The 12,296-nt window shown below is 53.8% G+C and overlaps 2 non-coding genes across 2 annotated transcripts; one reads left to right on the plus strand and one right to left on the minus strand.

Moving 5' to 3' along the window:
• Positions 1-3,633: 3,633 nt before the first annotated feature.
• On the minus strand, positions 3,634-3,825 carry LOC126546946 (U2 spliceosomal RNA). Its single transcript, XR_007602634.1, has one exon. It is a non-coding gene; the product is annotated as a U2 spliceosomal RNA (small nuclear RNA).
• Positions 3,826-9,476: 5,651 nt separating this feature from the next.
• On the plus strand, positions 9,477-11,291 carry LOC126546371 (small subunit ribosomal RNA). The gene has a single exon (XR_007602589.2). It is a non-coding gene; the product is annotated as a small subunit ribosomal RNA (ribosomal RNA).
• Positions 11,292-12,296: the final 1,005 nt, after the last annotated feature.

Here is a 12,296-nt window from a genome sequence, read left to right on the forward strand (position 1 = left end):
GAGTACGAGGCGGTTTTCCTTTTTTTTTTTTTCTGCCGATAATTGTACTCATCTGCCACGTCTCTCACCACGATATGATATTTTTTTGGGGGGTTTCTCCTTTGATCCTCAAGTGAACGGACTGTCCAGTACTGATGCCATTTACAAAAATCCAAAACAGCAGAGGCCCGCACCTGCTCAATCAACGCCAACTCAATTTAAGGAAGGGCTGTTCAAAAGCTGATCGAAACCATCCAGTTTGGGAAAACCTATTTTATGCAGTAGTTTTTATTATTATTTTTTTTTTATTGTGAGAGACGTGAAATCCACACCACGAAATGAACGTCCCTTTGTTACCCTTTTGTTACCGCGGCTTCGAAACCGTGCGTAATACCAATTTAATTGTGTCCTGGTTGGCCGTTTGTCAGCACTTTGTGTTCTTCTAGAAAATCAACTACTAGTTTATAAATTACGTGCGCGAAATTTTCCTCCGTGTGCACCACCAAAATACTTAAAGAAGAGAGAATGCGTCCGGGGCCTTGGGATTTCGAAAATGCCGTGCTCTGAAATTTTCACATCCGCCATTGGAAAGATAATTATTATCCGTCGTAAAAAAGAAAAAAAAAAAGAAAGAAATCACATTTGAAATTATCATTGAAAGTGGCCACGTTTTTCGGGGCATGTCTTGATGAAATAATTTCAGTTCAGTTCAGCATGATTGGATTTCATCTTTTCCAGTATTCTCAGTACTCTCGTTGTAGTACCAATTGCCGGCAGATTTTTTTTTTAGTTGTTTAGAGTTATACATTCCTGAACGATGTTTTTCTTTTCCTCAAAGCTAGCCATAGAACCAGCGCTTTCTATAAAATCATGACAATAAGAATCCAGCATATCGGTTCATCTTCGGCGCGATTAAAGTTCGGGAACTGGCGATTTTTTATTGCCGTGATCAAGAAGGTTAACACCAGATAAGGCGTGATATTTCAGCATACCAGTCACGATATCTAATCGAATCTAAGATTGAAATGGCGTTCTGAATTCTTTCGGTTCCAGATAGAAAGAAACAGAAAAAAAAAAAAAAAGAAAGGATGTGATTGATTGCCATTCAAATCTGAAGACCGCGTGGAGAAAGTGTTCCGGTTTACATTCGGCAAATCAAAATGAACGGCTAAAATTAATCCATCGTCTGGTTTCATGCGCGAGATCACGTAAAAGGCAGCCATTCTTCTTAGCATGGTTTCTCTCTTTTGCTCTCTCATTCGCGCACGGAAATTTCTTCGTACGGGAATTTTATGAAGCGAAGGCGGCTGCAGACCATTTTCTTTGTTTAGTTCATGTTCGTAGGCGCAAATTACAAACCTAACACTTGGAGCAACATTTCCACTACTCTAGAGGGGCATAAACTGTAGACAGTGCACGCTTTCTCATTTATCCAATCGCTCGCAAACACATTGCATTGCTAGTCTACAGTGGCAATACAAAGTGACGTTTCACCATGCACGTCGAAGTTCATTACCAGTACCGCGCCAGCATCGACCGGCCGGCGAAGCGACGAGCTCAGCAGCGCATGCGCAAGGCCCGACACCACCCCAACCGAGCTTCCCTGCTTATCGGAGAGAGCAAGTGCGCGTGAACACGGGCGCGTCTGAGTATCTGGATTTAAAAAAAAAAAGAAAAAGAAAGCGTTTCCGAGATATTGACAAAGACAAGTGGTCGCGGTCGCTCTGAATCTTATCGTATTATAGAAAACGTGGGATGGCGGCGCTTCCTCGAGGGTCAGAAAGTACAATCGTCGAACTAGGTGGCAAGTGGAGTACATCCTTTTTCTTGGAACGGTTTGCAATTGACTGCTTGAATGTGCCGACCACGCGTCGCGGGTCGCGTATAGAGCCAACCGTTGGCAAGCACGCGTCTAGCGTAGCAGCAGAACCGATCGCGGTTGCGATAACCCATCGTTGGCAGCGAAAAAGAAAAACACCCACACGCAGTTTGTAGCAATAACCGTACAAATCAATGTGGTTTTAAATATAGCTTCACTGGTCACCCAAGAAGGGCACCGAAACTTTCTCATGACGCACACCGCTGTAGTCCACAAAGAACAAAGCGCACAAAATAGATATGATACAGCCGCACCGCATTATTTCGTGTTTTCACCATTTCATTACTTTCGTGTGCATGCGCGCTAGGGCCACGCAGGCCAGGAGTAAAAGGCACGAAAAAAAAAAAAAAAATGGTACGCAATCCTAAGCTTTGACTTGACTGCTGTGGCACTCGCATTTGTGTTCTTTACCTTAGGCGAACGCAATGCGCAAACTGAACTGGAATTTCCAATAATGGAAATTCCTGTTTGGCTCATATTTGCGTTTTTCGCCCGAGCAAGCGCTTCACTGCACTACGCTTTGCCCCTTCAACGTGGCTACACTGCCCGGCAGGCGTGTTCTGCGTAGGGCCGAACCTGCAGGCAAAAAGCATGGGCGCCGCCATCTTGTTGAGAGCGGCGCCAGGGACACAATCGCGCCTAGCTCATTGAGTTTTCCCCCAAAACTGAAAAAAATTTGACTTCATTAAACGAGAAAGATGCCACGAGTGTCCCAACAAAAAGCTTTGAGGATTACCGAAGGGTAACTGAGGGCGACGCAACGGGCTCTGGAAAGAAGGATGATGGGTGTGGCGTCACGGGGGGATCGGAATAGAGCAGATTGGGGTGTGCGAGAACAAACGCTCGTTAATGACACCAAAGTTTAAACCAGGAAAAACAAATGGGCATGCGCAGGGCATGCAATCTGGGGGGAAGATAACCGGTGGCCATTAAGGGTTACAGACTGAATTCCGAGAGGAGGGAAGCGTAGCAGGGGGTGGCAGAAAGGTAGGAGGGCAGATTAGATTAGGGACTACATGGCGACAATCGGCACCTGACCGGGGTACTTGGAGGATCATGGGAGATGCCTTTGCCCTGCAGTGGGCGTAGCCAGGATGATGATGATGATGATGTTCATGATGAAAAGGTAGCAACAGGTCTTCGTAACATACAGGTTAGAAAGATGAGGCACCTTTTAACCCTTGAATATATTTCGCCACATTCGGGCATACGACAAGTTTGTTTTCGAGGCGCTCGGTCCCACTGCTGCGAAAATGTGTACACAAAGGCTGCACAGTAGTTGCCAGAAATCGGGCACTCTATTTTTCTTTCATAGGGAATCTTTCTTCCACTTGGGCAGCGGATTTCGGCGGCAGGGCGAGCTTGCGTGGGCGCGGTGGTTTACGGATCCAAGCGATAGTGAACTCCAAAATCCAGTGTTGGCTTTGAGTGGGATTCATATTGATTGCGAACCCCACGGCTAATCCTACCCCCCATCCCCCCAAGTGGCTCTTTACAGGAGACAATCATTCAGAGACATCGGACAAATAGGAATTCTGGTTCTTTCTTTTGCTTTCATTAATTTTTCTCGAAGCCCATAACTAGAAATTTGCTGGAGCGGCTGTCCCATTTGCGACGCAACAAGTGCGACGCTACACACAGATGGAGTGGCAGTTTAATTACTCTCGTGGTCCGCGAACCGGCATCGTTGCGTGTAGTATAGGAATGGTGCGTGTCAAGTCAGTGCTCGCGTTGAGCTTGTGCTCTTCATTTTGATTGAATGAAGTCTCACCTAAGTGAGCGGGGCCGATCCCGGAGGTAGTGCAATACCGGGCCGACCTGCGGCGGAGGTGAAGCAGGCTTCAAGCACTCCGCCAACTTCCAAAAATAGGTTTAATATCGTGGGTCCATATAGAACCCGTATCAGATATTAAGCTGATAAGAACAGAGTTTTTTATTTATGCTAGTTACAAATACATCAAAAATATGTTACAAAACCAAGGAAAAAACGGATAAAAGGTGTATAATCTAAAAACGCAAACAAATGACTAAAAAAACTAGTTAGTGGTGTTAGTGATAAAAGGCTAAAACTGTAAAGGTGTAAAATACATGGCAAAACGCTTCTCTAAAACATAAAAGATCATTAAGAGGTGCCTACATGGGCTTTAAAAATCTTCGTAGATGGGCTTCGTAAATCTTCGTACATGGGCTTTAAAAATCTACACTTTGATCTTAGCCAAAAGGCCGAGAAGCGATGTCCTTCACTTCACTTCATTGTACTACTGCCTTGTGGGCGCCCTGCCGACATGGGTAACCTCAGCAACAGCGTGGGCAATATTATAAAATTCAGCCTGTGTACAGACTCAACGCTCCCTATCTCACGGATGAATTCGCAACGCCTCAGTCTTTCGCTGTTAACGAAACGCTGTCGCGTAGAAACGAGACCCGAGTGCAAGCTTGCTTGTAACGCGAAACCAACCAAGGCAACCTCGTAGAAAACGGAACAGGCGAGCGGAAAAAAAACGCGCCAGGGGAATGCTTACTTCCGTCTGAATGCGACCGCTCAAGGTGACCTTCCTTGAGGGCTTCGTTTCAAGCCCGTGTGCAATTGTAATATACTACGCGCATTTCCTTCATTTCTTTTTATTTACCGCAAGGCCCACTGAAAATTTTGATACGGCACAGGCCGGGACGGATCGCAACGTGTCGAATCGACCGGTAGAATTAGGTAGCATGCCCCATGTACGAAGACGAGCAACATAGAAGTGAATGACAAAATAAATATAGAAAACGCTGCACACTCCTTCCAACCGGAAACATAGAGGGGAGAAAGATCGCCATCTGAAACACAGGCATTGTAAAAAAAAGAAAAAAAAAAGTGCTACCTCATCATCTTTACCATTACCGTGTGTGTGTATGTATATATGCATGTGTGTGTGTGTGTGTTTGTGTATTTATATATATATATATATATATATATATATATATATACGCACACATGCTAGCATAGCTTAAACGCAGCTGGAAAGCTCAGCCTTGCACAAGAACCACCCCCTGTCGCAAACCCCTTTGAAACATTCAAATGCCAAACACGAGTAGAGCGAGGTCGTTCGAACCTGGCGCCAAAACGCATTGGCGCCATCTGTGTACGGAACTAGGAAAACCTGCGGACTTTGCAATACAGAAAGAAAGGTAGATGGCGCGAGCTAACGCTCCATTGCATACTAAGAACGAGAGTTAGTGAATAATGGCAGAAACGTCTTGGGAAGAGAAAAAAAAAAAAAACACGCAAAAGTTGTTGGCTTGTGCAAGCACTCTATGTTACAGCGATTAAAGAGCATAGCATCTTCTACAACAGCAGCTACAAAAAGAAGAAGAACGTGAGAGAGGGAGAGAGACAGGCGTGTTTCTTTGGAATGCAGAGCATGCAGCACATACTATAAAGTGCCAAAGAGACGGGGAAAGCAGATGGCGCGAAGGTGTATGTCCTCAAAGCTTGAAAGCAATTTCTAAATTACATGTACCGAAGTCCACCTACTCTCATCAGGTTGCTCCCGCCTCCAGTTGCGTTTAAAGTGAAATTACAGTCGCCTCAAAGGCAGACAGAGAGAGAGTGAAAATAGGTACACTTGCTTCGCGCAGCTGCAGCCGTTCAAATTTTACAGCAAGAGCACTCCCGAAGCAACAAAGTCCGCTGCCGCCTGGGCGCAATGCGCTCGCTTCAGTAAATTGCCGTGCTGGCCTCGGCAACCAAGAGGTGTAGTGCGGCAGACTGCTGCATTGTAGCACACCGCAAACCGTGCAGACGTAAGCGATCGCCTCGACATCGCTGCGAGCGCTCGAAGAGACAAAGTCCGAAACCACGTGTGCCGGGGCGGTGCGAGCGCGACGCCTTTGACGCAACTTTTGCGTACAAGCCGCCGCACCGCCACGACGGAATCGCTGGCATCCCGCACGCAGCTGCATTGTGTCACGCCGGCAATCGTTGAAACACCACGCAGTCGTCGGCGTCGGCCCCGACATGGTTGCGAGCGCTGGAAGAGACAAAGTCCGAAACCGCGTGTGCCGGGGCGGCGCGAGCGCGACGCCTTTGACGCAACTTTTGCGTACAAGCCGCCGCACGGACACGACGGAGCCGGTGTCACCCTGCAGAGGGCTGCACTATAGCACGCCGGGAACCGGCAAAGAACCGCGCAGACGTCGTCGTTGGCCGCGGCGTTGCCGCGAGCACGCGAAGAGACAAAGTCCGAAAGGACGTCAGCCGGGGCGTCGAGCACGCCGCCCGCACTGTTCGCACGCGTGCTCGGAAATGGCGAAGGGGCCGCGCTAGCGTGCCTTGAATCGGTGAGCGGCGGTACCGCGGCGATCGCCAGAGCTCGAATCCGCCCTGCAAAAGCCAAATATTGGCGCTCGGCTCGGCGCAGTACGCCGCCGCGTCGCACGAGTACGGCCCCATGGAGGTCTGGGCACTTATCGCTGCTACTGTAAGGGGCCGTACGGCCCCGGCCGACATTGTACCGTAGTGCGATTTTCGGCTTGCGCGTGCTCGTGGCGTAGTCCGCGCACCGTTCCGACGTCGACAATCGTGCCCACGACTACGCGAGCGCTGGAAGAGACAAAGTCCGAAACCGCGTGTGCCGGGGCGGCGCGAGCGCGACGCCTTTGACGCAACTTTTGCGTACAAGCCGCCGCACGGACACGACGGAGCCGGTGTCGCCCTGCAGAGGGCTGCACTATAGCACGCCGGGAACCGGCAAAGAACCGCGCAGACGTCGTCGTTGGCCGCGGCGTTGCCGCGAGCACGCGAAGAGACAAAGTCCGAAACGACGTCAGCCGGGGCGTCGAGCACGCCGCCCGCACTGTTCGCACGCGTGCTCGGAAATGGCGAAGGGGCCGCGCTAGCGTGCCTTGAATCGGTGAGCGGCGGTACCGCGGCGATAGCCAGAGCTCGAATCCGCCCTGCAAAAGCCAAATATTGGCGCTCGGCTCGGCGCAGTACGCCGCCGCGTCGCACGAGTACGGCCCCATGGAGGTCTGGGCACTTATCGCTGCTACTGTAAGGGGCCGTACGGCCCCGGCCGACATTGTACCGTAGTGCGATTTTCGTCTTGCGCGTGCTCGTGGCGGTGTCCGCGCACCGTTCCGACGTCGACAATCGTGCCCACGACTACGCGAGCGCTGGAAGAGACAAAGTCCGAAACCGCGTGTGCCGGGGCGGCGCGAGCGCGACGCCTTTGACGCAACTTTTGCGTACAAGCCGCCGCACGGACACGACGGAATCGCTGGCATCCCGCACGCAGCTGCATTGTGTCACGCCGGCAATCGTTGAAACACCACGCAGTCGTCGGCGTCGGCCCCGACATGGTTGCGAGCGCTGGAAGAGACAAAGTCCGAAACCGCGTGTGCCGGGGCGGCGCGAGCGCGACGCCTTTGACGCAACTTTTGCGTACAAGCCGCCGCACGGACACGACGGAGCCGGTGTCGCCCTGCAGAGGGCTGCACTATAGCACGCCGGGAACCGGCAAAGAACCGCGCAGACGTCGTCGTTGGCCGCGGCGTTGCCGCGAGCACGCGAAGAGACAAAGTCCGAAACGACGTCAGCCGGGGCGTCGAGCACGCCGCCCGCACTGTTCGCACGCGTGCTCGGAAATGGCGAAGGGGCCGCGCTAGCGTGCCTTGAATCGGTGAGCGGCGGTACCGCGGCGATCGCCAGAGCTCGAATCCGCCCTGCAAAAGCCAAATATTGGCGCTCGGCTCGGCGCAGTACGCCGCCGCGTCGCACGAGTACGGCCCCATGGAGGTCTGGGCACTTATCGCTGCTACTGTAAGGGGCCGTACGGCCCCGGCCGACATTGTACCGTAGTGCGATTTTCGTCTTGCGCGTGCTCGTGGCGGTGTCCGCGCACCGTTGCGACGTCGACAATCGTGCCCACGACTACGCGAGCGCTGGAAGAGACAAAGTCCGAAACCGCGTGTGCCGGGGCGGCGCGAGCGCGACGCCTTTGACGCAACTTTTGCGTACAAGCCGCCGCACGGCCACGACGGAGCCGGTGTCACCCTGCAGAGGGCTGCACTGTAGCACGCCGGGAACCGGCAAAGAACCGCGCAGACGTCGTCGTTGGCCGCGGCGTTGCCGCGAGCACGCGAAGAGACAAAGTCCGAAACGACGTCAGCCGGGGCGTCGAGCACGCCGCCCGCACTGTTCGCACGCGTGCTCGGAAATGGCGAAGGGGCCGCGCTAGCGTGCCTTGAATCGGTGAGCGGCGGTACCGCGGCGATCGCCAGAGCTCGAATCCGCCCTGCAAAAGCCAAATATTGGCGCTCGGCTCGGCGCAGTACGCCGCCGCGTCGCACGAGTACGGCCCCATGGAGGTCTGGGCACTTATCGCTGCTACTGTAAGGGGCCGTACGGCCCCGGCCGACATTGTACCGTAGTGCGATTTTCGTCTTGCGCGTGCTCGTGGCGGTGTCCGCGCACCGTTGCGACGTCGACAATCGTGCCCACGACTACGCGAGCGCTGGAAGAGACAAAGTCCGAAACCGCGTGTGCCGGGGCGGCGCGAGCGCGACGCCTTTGACGCAACTTTTGCGTACAAGCCGCCGCACGGCCACGACGGAGCCGGTGTCACCCTGCAGAGGGCTGCACTGTAGCACGCCGGGAACCGGCAAAGAACCGCGCAGACGTCGTCGTTGGCCGCGGCGTTGCCGCGAGCACGCGAAGAGACAAAGTCCGAAACGACGTCAGCCGGGGCGTCGAGCACGCCGCCCGCACTGTTCGCACTCGTGCTCGGAAATGGCGAAGGGGCCGTGCTAGCGTGCCTCGAATCGATCGGCCGGGGGCCCCGTAGGGCGACAGACAGGCAATTGTGCAGGAAACCGTACTGGCCATTGGCGAGAAATTGCCGTTCGCGCATTCGGTGGACGCGCTGCGCTTTCACGACTTCGGCATTGTGCTGCCGACGTAAGCTTTCAATCTTGCTCGCGGCGTTACGAGGCGGCACGATTTTCGCCAAACGCTCGTCGAAAGTGGCACGAGTACGGCCCCATGGAGGTCTGGGTACTTATCGCTGCTATTATATGGGGGTCCCAGAGAGCAGTCGCCCCCAAAGCGACCTGGGTGTTTGATATGCGGCGGGCTTCGTGCCCGTCAAGCGTGTCCCCGGTATCGCTCCCGTGGATCCCACAGCTGACGTCTGCAGCCTCATCCGCTTGATGCGTTAGGGGCTGGTTGTCGGACGACGCTTTTTCCACGATATCGAAGTGTGTTCCGCATCGTCCTCGGACGAATCAAATACGAAAGCGCCGAAGGCGCGGGCGTGACCCGTCGCCTAGCGGCTTTGCCGTCTCGGCTACGTTGCAAGTGTCGGTCGGTCCACCAGTGCTGCGGGCTCGAGAGAAACCGCAAGCCGCGATCGAGTCGACACAACCGGTCTATCGAGAATGTTGCGTGCTTCTTGCCGCGTGGCGATACCCGGCCCTGCGGGGAGGGCGCCGTTGCGAGCTCGAACGCCGTCGTCTCGGACTGTGCAAAGTGCTACCCTTTGCGAGAACGAAGCGTGTTGGGGCGCCTGAAGGTGGCCTCGGCATCGCAAAAACGGCGTCCGGCCTGCTTGAAAGGCTGGACGCGCAGTTGAACGATTACCTGGTTGATCCTGCCAGTAATCATATGCTTGTCTCAAAGATTAAGCCATGCATGTCTAAGTACATGCCGAAATAAGGCGAAACCGCGAATGGCTCATTAAATCAGTTATGGTTCCTTAGATCGTTTCTTCCTACTTGGATAACTGTGGCAATTCTAGAGCTAATACATGCAGTGAGCCTGAAGCCCTTTGGGCGACGGGTGCTTTTATTAGACCAAGATCGATCGGGTTTCGGCCCGTATTGTGTGGTGACTCTGGATAACTTTGTGCTGATCGCATGGCCACGAGCCGGCGACGTTTCTTTCAAGTGTCTGCCTTATCAACTTTCGATGGTAGGTTACTTGCTTACCATGGTTGTTACGGGTAACGGAGAATCAGGGTTCGATTCCGGAGAGGGAGCCTGAGAAACGGCTACCACATCCAAGGAAGGCAGCAGGCGCGCAAATTACCCACTCCCGGCACGGGGAGGTAGTGACGAAAAATAACAATACGGGACTCTTTTGAGGCCCCGTAATTGAAATGAGTACACTCTAAATCCTTTAACGAGGATCAATTGGAGGGCAAGTCTGGTGCCAGCAGCCGCGGTAATTCCAGCTCCAATAGCGTATACTAAAGCTGCTGCGGTTAAAAAGCTCGTAGTTGGATCTCAGTTCCAGACGAGTAGTGCATCTACCCGATGCGACGGCTCGGACTGAACATCATGCCGGTCCTTTCTTGGTGCACTTCATTGTGTGCCTCGAGAAGGCCGGTGCTTTTACTTTGAAAAAATTAGAGTGCTCAACGCAGGCGAGTCGCCTGAATAAACTTGCATGGAATAATAGAACAAGACCTCGTTTCTGTTCTGTTGGTTTTTGGAATACGAGGTAATGATTAAGAGGGACAGACGGGGGCATTCGTATTGCGGCGCTAGAGGTGAAATTCTTGGACCGTCGCAAGACGAACTACTGCGAAAGCATTTGCCAAGAATGTTTTCTTTGATCAAGAACGAAAGTCAGAGGTTCGAAGGCGATCAGATACCGCCCTAGTTCTGACCATAAACGATGCCAACCAGCGATCCGCCTGAGTTACTCAAATGACTCGGCGGGCAGCTTCCGGGAAACCAAAGTGTTTGGGTTCCGGGGGAAGTATGGTTGCAAAGCTGAAACTTAAAGGAATTGACGGAAGGGCACCACCAGGAGTGGAGCCTGCGGCTTAATTTGACTCAACACGGGAAAACTTACCCGGCCCGGACACTGGGAGGATTGACAGATTGAGAGCTCTTTCTTGATTCGGTGGATGGTGGTGCATGGCCGTTCTTAGTTGGTGGAGCGATTTGTCTGGTTAATTCCGATAACGAACGAGACTCTAGCCTATTAAATAGGTGCGGGGTTCCCAGCACCTTACAACCTTCTTAGAGGGACAAGCGGCTCCTAGCCGCACGAAACAGAGCAATAACAGGTCTGTGATGCCCTTAGATGTCCGGGGCCGCACGCGCGCTACACTGAAGGAAGCAGCGTGTCTTTATCCCTGTCTGAAAAGACTGGGTAACCCGTGGAACTTCTTTCGTGATTGGGATAGGGGCTTGCAATTGTTCCCCTTGAACGAGGAATTCCCAGTAAGCGCGAGTCATAAGCTCGCGTTGATTACGTCCCTGCCCTTTGTACACACCGCCCGTCGCTACTACCGATTGAATGATTTAGTGAGGTCTTCGGACCGATGTCCGGCGCGGCCTTTCGGTTGCGCCGGTCTGTTGGAAAGATGACCAAACTTGATCATTTAGAGGAAGTAAAAGTCGTAACAAGGTTTCCGTAGGTGAACCTGCGGAAGGATCATTACCGGATTGTGAAGGGTGGCGAGCGCCATTGTTTCTACCCCGTGTGGGTGAAGCAGCTCGCTGCGCCCGACGCTTTCCGCCGCTGGCCCCGCTTGGACGCGGGGACGGCTATACCCGAACATGCCGGGGACTGCCTGAATTTTGAGGGGCGCCCCGTGCCAAATTTGTTGCGCCCAGTGGACGCCGGCTGCAACCTTGGACGGTTGGCTTGGCCGCGCCCGCGGGTAGAAACGGCGTAACGCACACTGGGTGGGCTTTCTGTCCGCTTTGGCGCTCTTGCGCGGAATGGGAGTAAGACGACCCGACCTGCTGCTTTGCCCAGTACGAGGGGAACGGCGAAGCGTGCGGTCGGTCAAGGAACTGACGGTCGAGAGCTAATGCCGCTGCCGCTTAGTACACACACGGAACCGTGGTGCGAGCGCTCTCCCGTCCTCCGCGGCAAACGCTGCCGAGTCTGAAAAGTCTGGCGGCTGCCGGTCGCTTCCTGCGGCGAGTATGGAGTAACGACCCGACTTTGTTGCCGCCCAAGTACTAAAGGAACGGTGTGGCGCTCGGTCGGTCATGGAACTGTCGGTATGAGGGTGCGGCTGCCAAGTACGGAAGGAACCGTGGCCTAAAGTGCTCTCCCGTCCTCCGCGGCAAATGCCACCGAGTCCGAAAGGGCCGGAGGCTGCCGGTCGGCTCCTGCTCGTGACGCGCGAGGTGTCGAGATCGCGGTTTAATGCGACGACGTCTGCAGGCTATTCGCCCGCCGCCGAGGGAAAGGCGGCGTTGCTGCGAAGTACCGAAGGAAACGCGGCTTTGCTACGTCGGAAGCGTTCTGCGGTTAGCGGACTTGTGCGCTTTGGGAAGGCGCCGCACGTCGAAAGAGGAAGTACGGACAGACGAGGGACTGTAGTCCCGGATTCGAACGCACTTGCGGCCAGGCCCTTGCTGGCTTCGTCTTCCGCCTCAAGTAGACTTGTTGTGGCGCCGGCGCAGGGAGCCGTCCCTGGCACTGGCCGAG

Source organism: Dermacentor andersoni, unplaced genomic scaffold (genome assembly GCF_023375885.2).
Source record: "Dermacentor andersoni unplaced genomic scaffold, qqDerAnde1_hic_scaffold ctg00000644.1, whole genome shotgun sequence".
NCBI classification, from domain to species: domain Eukaryota; kingdom Metazoa; phylum Arthropoda; class Arachnida; order Ixodida; family Ixodidae; genus Dermacentor; species Dermacentor andersoni.